Source organism: Bombina bombina, chromosome 5, assembly GCF_027579735.1.
Source record: "Bombina bombina isolate aBomBom1 chromosome 5, aBomBom1.pri, whole genome shotgun sequence".
NCBI lineage: Eukaryota > Metazoa > Chordata > Amphibia > Anura > Bombinatoridae > Bombina > Bombina bombina.
The window spans coordinates 145,853,233-145,870,394 of NC_069503.1; positions in this window are offsets into that span (position 1 = coordinate 145,853,233).

Consider the following 17,162-nt stretch of genomic DNA (forward strand, 5'->3'; position numbering starts at 1 on the left):
TGGGGAGGGGGCGCTAGACCTGTGAATGTGGGGGTCATGAAGGATTTACCCGCTGATGTTCTCCTTGGAAATAACTTGGCCCCCCTTGTTTCTGCCTACGCTCCTATGGGTCCCGCTGATGTTAACCCTGTGACTACCTGTGCCCAGATCCGTGCAGCAGAGACTGACCCACCTGCTGCTAAGCCCCAGGACGCTGAGCTCAGTAAATCTCTATCCGCTAATGATACGTGGAAGTCCCGTTACAATGCGCTGATGAAGGAGAAGAGGAGCGCAGAGGAAAAAGCACGTTTAGAACGTGAATCTCTGCTAGACAAGCTGCACCGACAGACTGCAGAAAACACCAGCTTGAGAGTGGGACATGAAACATTAAAGACAAACTTAGCGACACTTGAGGAGAAGCTGACGCTGGCTCATAGTGAGGTGCAGCAACTCAAGGGCACCCTATGTCAGTATGAAGGGATTGTGGATACCTATAAAGAGCAGGTACAGAAAACTCGTAAAGAAGCTGATGGGATTTTGAAGGACTGTTTAGCCCTAGTCTGGGCACTGAGGAAGTTGAACCCTTGTTTGTATGGACAGGAATTCTCTCTCATAACGGGAATACAGATGGATTGTCCCGGCAAACTGACATGCCTACCACCTCCTAGTCCGGTCATCCCCAGTTTGACCCGCCAAAGGGTCAAGCCGGGTCTGCCGGAGTGTTCCACAAGGGGGGAGCTATGTGACAGACCCTTCTGTCAGGACTGAAGGAGTTAACTGTGTTCAGCCCTAAGAAGCTAATTTCTAACGACAAGGTTACTAGCCTCAGCTATTGTGTACTGTCATTAAAGTTAGTGATAAACATTCCATTGTTCATCACATCTAGAGAGCAGACGCCTCAGTGATAAGAAGATCCAAGTGTGTGTCTTGTGTTTAAGTTGTTATCAGCTTGAGCAAGGTATTCTATTGTATCATGTCAAAGGGCGTGTTCCCTCCATCTAATGTACAACATTTTTTCAACCCCTGAGAGAGTGAGATTGAGAGAGAGAGAGAGAGAGAGATTGGATTACACATGTATTCATTTCTAAACCTGTAGTGCATTGCTGCTCCTTCAACAAATTATAGCAATCAAATGAATACAATTTTTGGTTATGGGTGAAATGTTAAAAAAGTTATTTAAAGAGACAGTAATGTACCAAAAAAACATTTCAAGATTCAAATAGAAAATTAAATTTTACTAAAAATTTAAATTTACTTTTATCAACAACTGTGATTTGTTCTTTTTTGTATTCTTAGTTGAAAGCTAAGCCTACGTTCATATGCTAATTTCTTAGACCTTTAAGACTGCCTCTATTCTGAAATCATTTAGACCACTAGAGGTCATTAGTTAATGTATTTCGTATAGATAACATTGAGCTCATGCACATTAAGTTACCCTGAAGTTAACAGTGATTGCCTAAAATACAAGTCTGTCTAAAGAACTGAAATAAGGGGGCAGTTTGCAAAAGCCTAGCTAGAAGGTAAAAACTGAGTTAAAAATGGCATTGCTATAACTTTAAAAATTAAAACAGAGTCAACTGTACATCAACATTTTTTTTATTTGAAGATATTTTAATAAACATGTTTTTCAAAAACTTTACATTGAACAATTGCAAGATCAACAAAATTAACCACTTTCAATCAATGGCAAGACGGTGATATACAAAATAATTTTGTAGATATTTAAATGACAATTCTTGCTAAAACATAATCCAAAATATAGCATCTTTAAGATTAAAAAGTATATTGTAAAGTAAATATGAATACATAAAAATACTGTATATTGCACTGTCAACATTATTGCCCAAAAACCACCTGAATATAGTCTGCTCGAGCTTGGACTCCACCAGCAACATTCTCCTGTAATGGAGATAGATGTTTACCATACTCATGGACATCCAAGCTCTCCAGATCTATAACAGGGATTGTAAGGGCAATGTTGTGCCACATACAGCAAATTAACAAAATTAAGGAGATTTTGGAGGGGGCGTACTGAAGAACCCCACCAGAGATGTCCAAGCAGCGGAAACTGCTCTTCAATATGCCAAAGGTGCGCTCAATCACCGATCTAGTGGCGATGTGTGCCTCATTGAAGCGAACCTCTTCCACTCCGTTGGGGTTGTGGACGGGTGTAAACAGCCACGGAAGACAAGAATATACAGAATCACCTGCGTAAAAAAAATAGAGCATTGATATTAGCAATCAGAATGAATAAAATAGATAATATACATATGTTTGAGTTTATGAGATATTTACCTATCAGGATTCCCTCTGGCAGTTGTCCCTCCTGGAAGCAATGGTAGATGGCAGAATTCCGGAGGACGAAGGAATCGTGGTTGCAGCCAGGGAGTCCAGAGCATAAGCTCATGATACTCAACCTGGCATCGCAGATGACCTGGATATTCAGCCAATGGTTGTGCTTCTTGTCCCGGTATGACCCCTCTCTACCCCTGGGAGGCTACACCAATATATGTGTGCAATCTATGGCCCCCAATACTCTTGGTAATCCAGCCAGATGATAGAACTGGAGCTTGCCACTCCTCATGTGTATTGGGGAAGTGGACATAATAGTCTAGGCATTGGTGCAAGGCATTCAGGACAACCTTCAGATGACGTGAGAAGGTTGCCTGGCTCATACCTATGCCTAGACCTGCCACAGCCTGGAATGATCCAGTTGCCAAAAAATAGAGGACAAATAGTAATTTCACCATCCCATGGATTGCCCTAGTCCTTGCAGTGAGTGGCTCAAGAGAGTTCTTGATTTCGACATAGAGCCTCTCAATAGAGGCCCTATTTAGTCGAAATCTACGGATCACCTCTCACTGAGGGCATGGAGACTAACCCTAGACAGGAACACCCTCAGCACCCACTGGCGTCTTCATTACAACCGCAGCCATCAATGCCCCTCATTCCCTGCGTCTCCTTAAGAAGAGGGCAAACTGTAAGACATTTAGTATGTCCATGATCAAATTATAATGAAATTAAGTGATTTTATAATGCCAAGTTCTACAGCTGTGAATGATTTCAGCAATTGAATTAAAGATGCGCAACACATTACATACAAATGACTTGCAGAATTTCAGTATTATTGCGTCATTTGACGAGCAAATTGATTGAATAATTTATGCACCACGATTGACCAATTTCGGTATTATTACGTCATTTGACGAGCAAATGATTGAATAATTTATGCACCACGATTGACAGAATTTCTGTATTATTGCGTCATGTGACAAGCAGAGTTTTGTGTATAGATTAATATGTATAGAATTAGATCATCCAGGCGAGTTCTCATCCAAGTGAGTTCACCAGCTGTAATAAATGCAGGTATATTATTTGTGCAATTAACTAAATTACTTATGCACAACACATGAGTATTTAGCTGTGGTTGGAATTATAACTCTGCTTTTCTGTGTTTGGATGTCAGTGTTGTGAAGGCTTAAAAGGTCAGTGATTACTGTGTTTTTGAAATACCATATTAAAGAACAATGTGGTGTATTTAACATTGCCAAACATAACGTAGAAAGAGAATGTAATGTAGAACATTATGAAATGCAATAATGTGTGCAACCGTTTAAAATGTCTTACTATCCTTTGTGGGATTGATAATGCCATTTTAAAATCATTTCAATTTGTTTAACATGCACTTTAAAATGGCATTCTACTTCCAACAAAGGATAGCAAGAGAATGAAAACAGTGCTAATATGTTATTTTTCCAAAAAATATAATTACTGACCTTTTACGCCTCCATGACGCTGCCAACCAAACACAGAAAATCAGAGTTCAGATTTCATCCATACCTAAATATGTGTTGTGCATAAGTAATTTATTGATTTGCACAAACAATGCACCTGCATTTATTACACCTGTATTTATTACAGCTGGTGAACCTGCACAGAATCAAATGCCATTTTAAAATAATTTCAATGTAATTGTCTCGAGAATTCCAGCGTATTCTCAGTGGACGTTTTGATAAATAGGCCTCTAAGGCCCCTATTTATCATGGTCTAGCGGACCTGATCCGACACTGCGGATCAGGTCCGCCAGACCATCGCTGAATACGGCGAGCAATACGCTCGCCGTATTCAGCATTGCACCAGCAGCTCACAAGAGCTGCTGATGCAACGCCGCCCCCTGCTGACTCGTGGCCAATTGATTTCCGGCGACGTCTGTCCGTCTGCTCAGAGCAGGCGGACAGGTTATGGAGCAGCAGTCTTTGTGACCCCTGCTTCATAACTGCTGTTTCTGGCGAGCCTGCAGGCTCGCCAGAAACACGGGGCATCAAGCTCCATTCGGAGCTTGATACATATGCCCCTAAAAGTCTCTACAGACTTCCCCCTTCTTTTATTTCTTTTGACAGACTTCCATTTTAGCCAATTAGTGCTGACTCCTAGGTAATTTCATGTGTGTGAGCACAATTGTATCTATATGGCACACATGAACTAATGCCCTCTTGCTGTGAAAAAAACAGTCAAAATGCATTCAGATAAGAGGCTTCTTTCAAGGGCTTATACATAAGCTTATGAGCCTACCTAGTTTTAGCTTTGAACTAAGAATATCAAGAAAACAAAGCAAAATTGGTGATAAAAGTAAATTGGAAAGTTGTTTAAAATTACATTCCCTATTTAAATCATAAAAGTTTAATTCTGACTAGACTGTTCCTCTAAAATGATATGCACAATCTGAAGAAACAACCAAAAAAGTAAATTGGAGTTTCATGTTCCTTTACCCCATAGTAGCTGTTAAATTTCTTGATTACAATTATCACCATTATCAAGCTGAGGATGCAACTTCCTTACCTCATGTGGCAGAGATAAATCATCCAACCAATCACATGAGAGCAGAAGGCAGAGGTTTAATATTAAATGTTATATGTGTTGCCACCAATCAGCAGCTAAATCCCACCTCCTGAGCCTACCTAGGTATACTTTTCATTAAGGGATACCAAGAGAATTAAGAAAATTAGATAAAATAAGTAAATTGGAACGTTGTATAAAATGACATGCTTATTTGAATCAGGAAAAACTTTATTTATAAATTTGCTGAACAACATGGCTGAAATGGATTGACAGAAGCATACCATATTTTTCTACACTGTGTCCTTTTCTTTCCTTTTTACAATATACTTTTTCATGTATCTATTTATAAAAATAGGAAATACAGTAAAAAATAAAAGGTCACTTGGATACTTAATCCTATAATCATACTGAAAAGATCTGTTTTGTGTTTCGAACACTTTAATTTTAACCATGTCATTTTGCTGTCATTTTATCCTTACCACACAGTAATCTATCACTATCGCTAAATCAATAAAGATTTGCGGCAACATTTCTTTCAAGTTTGTAAGAATGTTATTGAAGCTTTGGCAAACTCTGAAAAGCTGCATTTTAATGGCAGCTCCGATATTGATAGCATTCTCTGACTGATTTATTAGTCTATTCTGAAGTTAAATATTACTCATTCTGTGTTAGCTTTCTGCTATGAATTCTTTATAAACGCTGTACTGAATCGCAGTAACGTCCAAGCACAATATTATTGAATTACTGTGCACTGTTAGGGACAAATAGGGGGCTCCGTGTGATCAACATTGCAAGAAATTACATCAGTTTCTTACTGAAAGTGTAGCCAGGTCTTAAAGGGATGCTGCTCTGTAAAAAATTGTTTCCCCTTAAAGGGACATGAAACCCCAAAAATTATTTCATGATTCAGATAGAGCATACAATTTTAAACAACTTAATATTTACTTCTATTATCTAATTTGATTAATTATATTTGTATCCTTTGTTGAAAAGCTTATCTAGACTCAAGCAACTTAGAGCTAGCTGCTTATTGGTGGCTGTGCCAATTTTCATTGGCTTACAAATGTGTTCAGCTAACTCCCAGAAGTTCATTGCAGCTTCTTTGATAAAAGACACCAAGAGAATGAAGCAAAATTGATAATAGAAGTAAATTGGAAAGTTGTTTAAAAATGTATAATCTGAATAAAAGGGAAAAAAAATGGGTTTCATGTCCCTTTAATGTGTTTTCTAGTTATTATTATCATGTTACATTTACAGATGGTACTAAATAGCTGATAGGGAAAACTGACAAATATTTTTTTTTTTTAAAGGGACAGTCAAGTCCAAAATAAACTTTCATTATTAAAATATGGCATGTAATTTTTAACAACTTTCCAATTTACTTTTATCACCAATTTTGCTTTGTTCTCTTGATATTCTTAATTGAAGCTAAACCTAAGTAGGTTCATATGTTAATTTCTTATAGACCTTGAAGGCCGCCTCTAATCTGAATGCATTTTGACAGTTTTTCACCACTAGAGGGCGTTGGTTTATGTGTGTCATATAGATAACATTAAGCTAACGCACGTGAAGTTACCCAGGAGTCAGCAGTGATTGACTAAAATGCAAGACTGTCAAAAGAACTGAAATAAGGGGGCAGTTTGCAGAGGCTTAGATAAAAGGTAAATACAGAGGTAAAACATGTATTATTATAACTGTGTTGGTTATGCAAAACTGGGGAATGGGTAATAAGGGGATCTATTTTTTTAAACAACAAAAATTCTGGTGTTGACTGTCCCTTTAAGCACAAGAATATCTATTTAAAAAATATATATATATATATTTATCAGCATCATATCCCTTTAAAGGGACATGAAACGGAGGCGGAGCCTGACCGAGCTCAAGGATGGACGTGTAATCCTTGAGCTCTAGGAGCAAAAGCTGTAAAACGGAGACTATCAAAAGTTAAAACTGTGATTTTCAGCCACGTACAGTTCCACAGCAAGTAGAAGAGATACCCCGGATGCCTATATAACAACAGGCGGCGAAGACCGCTTGCCGCATAAACCCAAAGGGACAGAGAGGTGAGGCCTATGCAACGGCTCCGACACTAAGCTGATACCCAGCCGCAGTAGCGGAACGACGCGCTGACTAAAGAGGAGTCAGAAATTGAGGATCCAGGCTATCAAGTAAGGCAGCGCAAGGCGAGCAAGCCGGTAGGAAACCAGAGTAGCTCCGATATGCTTGGGGGCCAACAAGTTAAAAACGGAGCCTATGATACAAAGCCAAAAATGGTGGCATGACGCAGCTCCTCTCCCATATACACCCACACTGCAGCGATGAGATAGTGAGTCCTAAGTTATAACGGGACACAGATGGATGGGCTAGTGTGACAATTGAGCAGGCATAACAAGGGGTAGGAAGAGAAAAGCCAATTTTGCTGACAAAGGCCACATAAAACTGAGTTGCTATATATTAAAGTATACCACTAAAAAAAAAGAAAAAAAAAAAAGCAGCTTTTAAACATAATACCCAGACAAGAATTTAAATGCTGACGATCCATTTGTTCCTCACTATCATACTGAGAATTAAAGAGTATAGTATCTTATCGAGGTAGCCTGACACTGACAAACTCCCAGAAAGAACCTGCACAGGTGCAATTACCAGAGAAATATAACTCAACATATACTTGCAGCCTTTCAACACTTAAGATGGCATCTAAAAAGCTAACCAAGACAGAAAAGACCCCTAAATCACAAAGCATAAACCCATACTTTAAATCTACTAAGATTAGCAAACCCACTAATGACATTGCTAGAGAGGAAGAAGGGGACTCAGACACAGACTCTGTGAATGATCAAACACCGGTAACAAGAGCAGACCTACACTTATTAGTATCAAAGCAAGACATATCAACAAACTTTGAACGTCTCTGGGAGAAGATAGATTCTATGCACACAGCAGTTACTGAGAGCCTCACTGACATAAAATCTGATATAGCTAACTTGGGAAGCAGGATAGAAACTCTAGAGGAACATAGGGACGCTGTCTCAGAAGATCTTACTTCAATTTCTGAAGTTATCAACTCCCAACAACAATCTATTCTAGAACTCCAAGACAAGATTGAAGACCTCGAAAATAGAGGCAGAAGAAACAATATAAGAATGAAAGGCATACCAGAGTCAGTGCTGGTTAAAGACCTCCAAGATTACCTGCAACAATTGTTCAGAGCCATTACTGGGGACAAAGATGAGCTGGTATATAGTATTGAAAGGGCCCACAGGGCTCTCAGGTCAAGGCCTAAAGATGACGCCCCACCGAGAGATGTCATAGTGAAGCTACTGGCTTTTCAAGAAAAGGAAAAGATCCTATCTGCATCAAGGAAGAACCCAACCTTCAAATTTCAAGGGACAGTTGTCCAATTTTATCAGGACCTGAGCCTTAAAACATTACAGAGAAGAGCACAGCTGCGACATCTTACAGCCTTACTTAGAAAACAACAAATTCCTTATCGCTGGGGCTTCCCCTTTGCGCTACATATCATGAGAGATGGTAAAACACTCAGCCTAAATGAGGAGGAAGAAATTCCCGACATATGCAAGTTATTGGGATTGGACCCACCATCTGCCCTGAAGGACACCCCGATCAAGCAATACAAAGGTCTTCAACTCCCTCAGAGAGACAGGCAACAACCTCAATGGCAACCAGTCAACAAACGAAAACTGAAAAATAAATGATTTTTGTTTGAGGTCTTTCAGAAGATTCTTTAGACAATAGCATAGACTCGAAACCTTTTACCCCAAGTTCCATTACGCGGACAAACAGGAGTGGGTAATGTATAGACTGGGTTCATTGGAAGTTGGAAATTACTGTTTTCTCACTGTTTATACTTATTTAATGTTAGTTCTGCTGTTTACAAAATCTATATACAATATTAGATTTCGCTCCTATCAGTATATTCTACATGAGATTTTTTCTATCTCTCTATCAGAGAGATACAGATAATGTATTGTTCTATTACTGTAAGCATTATTGTTTGTTCTTTTTTTTAATTGTTTCTATTGTTTGTATTCACCTTCAGTTAGAAGTGCATTATAGTTTTGAGTCACACTGGAGGAGGGAAGACATAATATTGAGTACAGGGGGGGTATGTTACCATGCCACAACACATCATATAGAGCAAACGGGTTGTTGTGCTCTGAGAACTGCAGCACGATTAAACACAGATATATGCAATGCCTAGAATACATTTAATATCCCACAACGTGAGAGGGTTAAATTCAGATGTCAAACGTAGGGTGGCTATGTCACATTACATGAGACTACATACCAATGTACTCTTTTTACAAGAGACCCACCTAACACACGCGAATATACCTAAATACTGGTCTAGGACGTTCTCTCAGCACTACCACGCAACAATAGACACAAAAAAAAGAGGAGTATCCATTCTCATTCATACTTCACTGAATTTCATACATGAACACACCCTAGCGGACCCAGAGGGGAGATACCTGATTGTAAAGGGGCAGCTAGATGAAGCTGATATCATTTTTTGCAACATTTACGCCCCAAATGACAACCAGCACAAATTCTTTAAACATATCTCACATGTATTAACAAATTGGTCGCAACATAGAATAATACTAGCTGGAGACTTTAATATCAACCTACAATCCATAGCCACTCCCCCAAAGCTAAGACTGACCAACAAACAGACCCGCCACAATATGATGGTCAAATCCATACGAGATACACTAACGCCACATACCCTCACAGATACCTGGAAATTTCTATACGGAAAAACCAGTGACACTACCTTTTATTCAGCAGCACACAAGTCTTATACGAGAATAGACTACATACTAGTTAGTCAAATTCTGCTTCCATTAATCATGTCATCAGAAATCCACCCCTGTACATGGCCAGACCATTCCTTAGTATTGATCTCTTTCAAAGGGGTTCATGACCCTAAGAGATCTAGAACATGGACCTTTGACTCTACACTATTTAGAGACAAAAACACACTAGATAAGACAGGTACACTACTTACTGATTTTTGGACGGCTAATACCAACACCACGGTTAACCCCTTAAACGTCTGGGCAGCTCACAAGGCATACATCAGAGGACTTCTAATCCAGACTAAATCCCGGTCCTTACACCACAAAAACACTTTGATTTCTCAACTCCAGACTGAAATTAAAGCGCTTGAAACGCAACACAAACTAACCCAAAGTATAGCTAGTTACAAAGAACTCTCTAAGAAAAGGGATAACTTAAACAGCATTCTACACACTGCAGCTGCCAGGGCAATACTAAAACTGAAGACACAATATTATGTGTTTGCCAATAAGCCTGATAAATTCTTAGCCCATAAAATCCGGGAAAGATGCAGGGCCTCAGCCATACCAAGCATAATTAATTCGCAAGGCGATCAGGTAACCCATCCTCAAGAAATTGTTGACACCTTCGCAGAATTTTACGGAAGTTTATATGACGGTAAAAAGGTATCTCACACGCCACAAGTAGAATCAATCACTAATAATTTTCTCACAGAAGCTAAACTAAATACTATATCAGAGGAGAACAGAAAGTTTCTAAATTCCCAGATTATACCACAAGAGGTATCACTAGCAATCAAAGACCTTAAAAAAGGTAAGGCTCCTGGCCCTGACGGATTCGCAGGGGAATACTACAAAATATTCAAACCCCTACTAGTTCCTCAGTTAACTAAATTATGCAACCACATTTTAGAAGGTCACCAAGTCCCTTCTGAACTCTTAATGGCCAAAATAGTAGTCATCCCCAAGCCAGGTAAAAATCCAAAATATTGCTCAAACTACCGGCCCATCTCGCTTATTAATCAGGACCTCAAGATATTTACTAAAATCCTCGCCAACCACCTTAAAACAATACTACCCCAGCTAGTCCACCCGGACCAAGTCAGATTTATAAAAGATCGAGAAGCCCCAGACAATATCAGAAGAATAATTGACTCTATTCACTATCTGTATGAGACCAAAACGCCTTCTCTGCTCCTATCATTGGATGCGGAGAAGGCGTTTGATAGGATAGACTGGGGGTACCTCCTACAGGTTCTACGCACTATGGGATTTGGTGGCCCTTTTGTAAAAGCGATAGAAATGATATACTCGAACCCATCGGCGCAGGTGGTTGCAACAGGCTATAAATCCAAAATCTTCCCTATACTAAATGGGACGAGACAAGGCTGCCCTCTGTCACCCCTCCTATTCGCCCTATGCATAGAACCCCTGGCAGCACAGATTAGAGGCTCCCCAAACATATCGGGAATGAAAATTCGATCTACTGAATATAAATTGACCTTGTTTGCGGACGACATCCTTCTGACAGTCACCAAGCCACTGATTTCACTACCAAACATATACCAACTTTTAGATAAATTCTCATATATCTCGGGATACAAAATAAACTTAGAAAAATGCGAGGCCCTCCCCATAATATTACCTCCCCACACGCGGAAACTGATTGATCTGAATTTCACTATGAAGTGGGCGGCCCATACTATCAAATATTTAGGCATCAACCTAACAAACCAATTTAGCCAACTATACAAATTCAACTATACGCCGATGTTTAAGGAGATACGTCAGGATCTCCTAAAATGGTCACAACATTCCTTTTCTTGGTATGGCAGACAAGCTGCAGTTAAGATGAATATTCTGCCACGCCTACTCTATCTTTTTAGAACACTTCCAATCAAAGTCCCAACCCCAGAAGTAGCCCGGATACAATCAGATCTAATTAGATTTATCAGAGGGAAAAAATCTCCTAGGATCTCAGCCGCATGTTTGACGAAACACAGATCACTTGGGGGGGGTGGGATCCCCAGTCTCATTGACTATTATAAAGCGGCGAGACTGGCTCAAACAGTACTCTTAGACAAACCCAATGTAGACACTGTCTGGCCGAAACTTGAAGCAGATATGGGTGACTGGAATCATCCAGCAGACATCCTCTGGGGGGAGGGAAATAACACGACTACATTAATGAAACTTAGACCTCCTACACTAGAATCCACCCTAACATCTTGGAACAAAGTAGCCAAACTAACCAACCTACGACCAAGTCACTCCAGAAATAGACCAATTAGATACCTTCTGCCCCAAGAAAGCCATGCATTCATAGATAAATGGTGCAACAAAGGACTATACAGGGTAGCTGATATAATCCACAATAATACACCCCTAACATTCACCCAGATTCAAGACAAAATCACACCCATAAAACTTAATTGGTTCCTATACCTCCAGCTAATGTCGACTCTTAAGAGCTACCACAAAAAGACTGCTACTCAAACCATCACGACTTTAGAGATCATATGTAGAGCCCCACAACGAACCAAACACACTATCTCAAAGCTATACTCTGCTATACAAGCATCTCAGACACAGATGAAAACACAATTAATTCTCAAGTGGGAGAAGGATTTTGGGGTGGAAAAGGAGGTACAGGAGTGGGCTGACATCTTCAATGAGGTAGATAAAGGACTCTTGAATGCAGACCTTAGGGAAAATGCCCTTAAGACTGCCCTACGATGGTATGTAACCCCGGTGCAAATGGCCCACATGTCCCCCAAAGGGAATAGAAGGTGCTATAGAGGATGTAACAATATTGGAACCTATTCGCACCTTTGGTGGGAATGTGACAAAGTCAAACAGATTTGGGATAAACTCTCCCTTCTAATTAGCAACACACTAGACGAGAGGATACAGCTCACACAGATACAGGCACTCCTTAACACTCGTATCCCTAATCTTAACAAACCGATCAACACATTTATAAAGATTCTATGCACGGTCACAAGAATGTGTATCGCTAAGCACTGGAAAACAGGGTCCCTAACATGGCAAGAAGTTCTTAATAAAATTAATTTGACATATACTATGTATAACTCTGCTGCTTGGATTCTGAATAACAAGGAAGCAGTAGATAGAATCTGGTTTTACTGGATATTAAAAGGGAGAACCAATTCCACCCATACATCCACATAGACTTCAGACTAAAGATGTTGGAGCGACGCCCCTTGCCCCCTACCAAACTTATAAGGTATAATACTTACACCCATCCTCGAAGTGTTATAGAGATGCAAAAGAAAAAAATGACTCAAATTGTATGTACTTTTGTTTTATTTGTGTTATTTTCTCTTACTTGTTCTGTCTTATTTCTTATCACAATATTGTTATAATACTTATGTACAATGAAAAATGTTCAATAAAAACAATTTCAACATAAAGGGACATGAAACTCAAATTTTTTCTTTAATTATTCAAATAGATATATTATATTTATAAAACACAGTATTAGACTAGAAATACTATTTCAAATTTGAATGTTACATTCAAAATCGAATGTAGCATTCAAATTCGAATATTACATTTATTAAACACAATTGTAGACTAGAAATACTATTTCAAATGTTACATTCAAATTTGAATATTACATTTCGAAATTGAATGTGATATAAAATACATAGCTAAACATTCTATTATCCAAACAAATATTTTCTAATTTTATTGAAAAATTCGAAAATGAAAATTTGAATATAGAATGTTATATAAACATTTGAAATTCGATTCAAATGAACGTATCAAAATTCGTTTTAAATTTTGAATTTTTAGAAACATTCTCCCAGCCCTAGGTAGGTAGGTAGTGTGCATGTCTGAAGCACTATCTGACATGAAATAGTGCTGCTATCTTGCTAATGTATAACATTTGTGCAAAACTGCTGCAGAAACATGCACACTCCTGAGCTTTACATCCCTGCTTTTAAAAAAGGATAACAAGAAAACGAAGAGAAATAGAACGTTTTTTTAAATTGTATGCTCTATCATGAAAGAAAATTTTGGCCCCTAAGTAGCTGATTAAGGGCTGGGTTACAAGTGGAGCGCTAATCTATCGCACGCTCACAAACAGGCAAATTAACTCTTTGGCAGGTGGGCAATAAATAACCGTCCGTTACAAGTGGCTGGTTATTGCTACCGCAAGTTCGTAGTAGCAATAAGCACTCAGAAAATTATCCAGAGATCAGATCTCTGGTTAATTTTTTAACAGTGCCCCAAATGCCCCCAAAATAGAGGGTCTTTTTTATGAAAAGATACTACACAAGGCAGTTTTAAGGGGTTAAAAGTTGGTGGGAGTGGGGTGTTAGAAAAAAAACTCACTGAAAAGTGCCTTTACATTGCGGTCTATGGGGAACTGTGTTCTCCGTGTAAATACATATGTATATGCTTATACAGGCATACCTCATTTTATTGCGCTTCGCTTTACTGCGCTTCACAGATATTGCTCTTTTTACAATTGAAGATTTGTGGCCACCCTGTGTAAAGCAAGTCTATCAACGCCATTTTTTCAACATATAAACACATAAATGCACATAAATACACATATATACACACCTATATATACAGACCACCAGTAAAAAGATTATGACTCACTGAAGGCTCACTGAAGCATTTTATAGCAATAAAGTCTTTTATTATTAAGATACTAGTACTAAAGCCCGTGTACAAGGGCCATTTTTTGCAGTACAGCGGTCCCACCCTTTGCTCCCTCCCCCCTCTCTTTTGCTCTCTCTTCCCCCCCTCTCTTTTGCTTTCTCTCCACCCTCTCTTTTGCTTTCTCTCCCCCCTCTCCTTTGCGTTCTCTCTTCTCTCTTTTGCTCTCTCTCTCCCCTCTTTTGCTCTCTCTCTCCCCTCTTTGACTCTCTCCCCCCTTTCTTTTGCTCTCTCTCCCCCTTCTTATGTTCTCTCCCCCTCTTTTGTTCTCCCCCCCCTCTTTGGCTCTCTCCCCCCCTCTTTGACTCTCTCCCCCCACTCTTTGGTTCTCTCTCCCCCCCTCTTTGGCTCTCTCCCCTCTTTTGCTCTCTCTCCTCTTTGGCTCTTTCTCCTCTTTGGCTCTCTTTCCTCTTTAGCTCTCTCTCCCCCCTCTTTGGCTCCCCCGCCCTTTTGGCTCTCTCCCCCCCCCCTTTGGCTCTCTCCCCCCTTTGGCTCTCTCCCCCCCCCTTTGGCTCCCCCCCTTTGGCTCTCTCCCCCCCCCTTTGGCTCTCTATCCCCCCTTTGGCTCTCTCCCCCCCTTTGGCTCTCCCCCCCTCTTTGGCTCTCTCTCCCCCTCTTTGACTCTCTCCCCTCTTTTGCTCTCTCTCCTCTTTGGCTCTCTCTCCTCTTCGGCTCTCTCTCTCCCCCTCTTTGGCTCTCTCCCCCCTCTTTGGCTCTCTCCCCCCCTCTTTGGCCCTTCTCCCCCCCTCTCCTGCTCCCTCTCTGGCTCTGTCTTAATTGAAAGCCTTTGCCTCTCTGGCCACGCCCCCATCGCGGCACCCCGTCCGGCCATGCCCCATCGCAGTGACACCCGCCCGACCACGCCGTTTGTGGCGCCCGGCCACACCCTTGTGACGCCCGGCCACGCCCCCACGACGCCCAGTCACGCCCCCATCGCAACGCTCCCGTCGGCCACATATAGGATGGACATTATTTTTTGGACATAATGCTATTGCACACTTAACAGTCTACAATAAAGTATAAATATATCTTTTATAGGCACTGGGAAACAACTTTATTGCTATATTCGCTTTATTGCGGTGGTTTGGAACCGAACACGCAATATCTCTGAGGTACGCTTGTATACATAAATATATATGTATATGTTATGGGTAAAGTCAGATATTAAAATGGACATTACCTAGGTGGCTGTGGGTAAAGCCTGATGTGTGATCATAAATCCCCTCAGAGTGCAGAGTCACCGCATCAAACATATATATACAGTATAGCATGCACTGTAATTCCCTTATATTCACTATCTTTTTGCCTCCGTATGGGTGGTTCAAGGGGGTGAATTTGTAAACTGGCCCTAAATAGTTTAATGGGAAAGTTAGCCCAACTTATAAATATTATGTTTAGACAAGAGGTGTAGCTATAGGGGTCTCAGAGTTGTCAGTTGAGATCTGATCGCCACCTCTAGGGGGCTCAACTGGCTCTTTCAATCATTAATTCCAATGCTTCTCCCTGCTGTCATACAACCAGTTGTGCAAGAACAGCTCTTGTCAATTCCCTGTTGGATGATTTTGGAGTGATTTTTATCGGTGACTCTGAGGTTAGCAGAGAGGATTTAGGAAGAAGTGGTTTAAACTGCATCATAAATATCAATTGTAGGCTCAAATAACTGAGCTTGCAACCGATAAGGACATATGTCTTTTTATAAATCTGTCTCATTATATCCACTTGTATATCTCTTTAATCAAATAAGAGCTAACAATAGATAAACTAACATTTCTACAATTTCAATAACACAATTAAAATAAAGGAGGGCATTTAAATATATATATATATATTCTATATCTATCTAAATCATGAAAGAAAAATGTTAGGTTTCTGGTCCTGTTAACAAACCTATATTATGCACAGCCTTGATGTACCTAATTGTCCTCAGCAGAAGAGATAGATAAAGTGGAAAATTTATGTTCTCACCTGGTGGTGTCCATTACTTTACAGAAACTAAAGACTTTTAACCCCTTAATGACCATGACATACCCTGTACGTTGCTGGTCATTTAGGGACTTTCTGCTTATGATAGCGCAGGTCTTGCAGGTTTCCTAAAAAATTATTATACTATTGAGAAAGCAACCCATAGAAAGACAAGTGATGTACAGGGTACATTGCTCGTGGTTAAGGGGTTAAACAACTAATACAACTTTAAAAATGTCCCTTTAAAAATACATGACCATATATATTGTTTAGAAAGCTGTATTTAGTGTAAAAAATGCCAGTTGTTCTAAAGCAGATTTTCATTAGGCTAAATAAAATGATTACATATGTAAAAACCAAGTGACCTGACTGTGTTTTGGGAGCTGGCCCGTGTATTTGTTTAGGAATAGTTTCCACTGGTTCTGTAATGTAAGATCTGTTATAAATTGAATGTACATATATAATACTAATTCCTCAATAGGTCATTTTGCTCAAAGGGATCTATAACACACCATGTTTCTGTGTGTTCTCGTTTCTATGGATTTACAGCAAACACATATAAATGTAATGTATATTGTGCAGAATTGTGTAGGCTCATTAAATGAAGCAAGATGGAATTATAAAGTATCTCAATCTATGTTTTATTGTACATTAGAAACCTAAATAGAACAACACTGATGTGTATGTTGGCCACAGATCATAGAATAAGCAGTTGCATGATTAAAAATTACTTGAAGGGCTAATGCCATGAAGCCAAAAATTAAAAATGTACATAATAGTTTATAGAGGAAACTAATACTTTGTACAGTTTTGTTGTAAACCTAGGTAATATCCTGACCTACCAAGAATCCATTAAAGGACCCG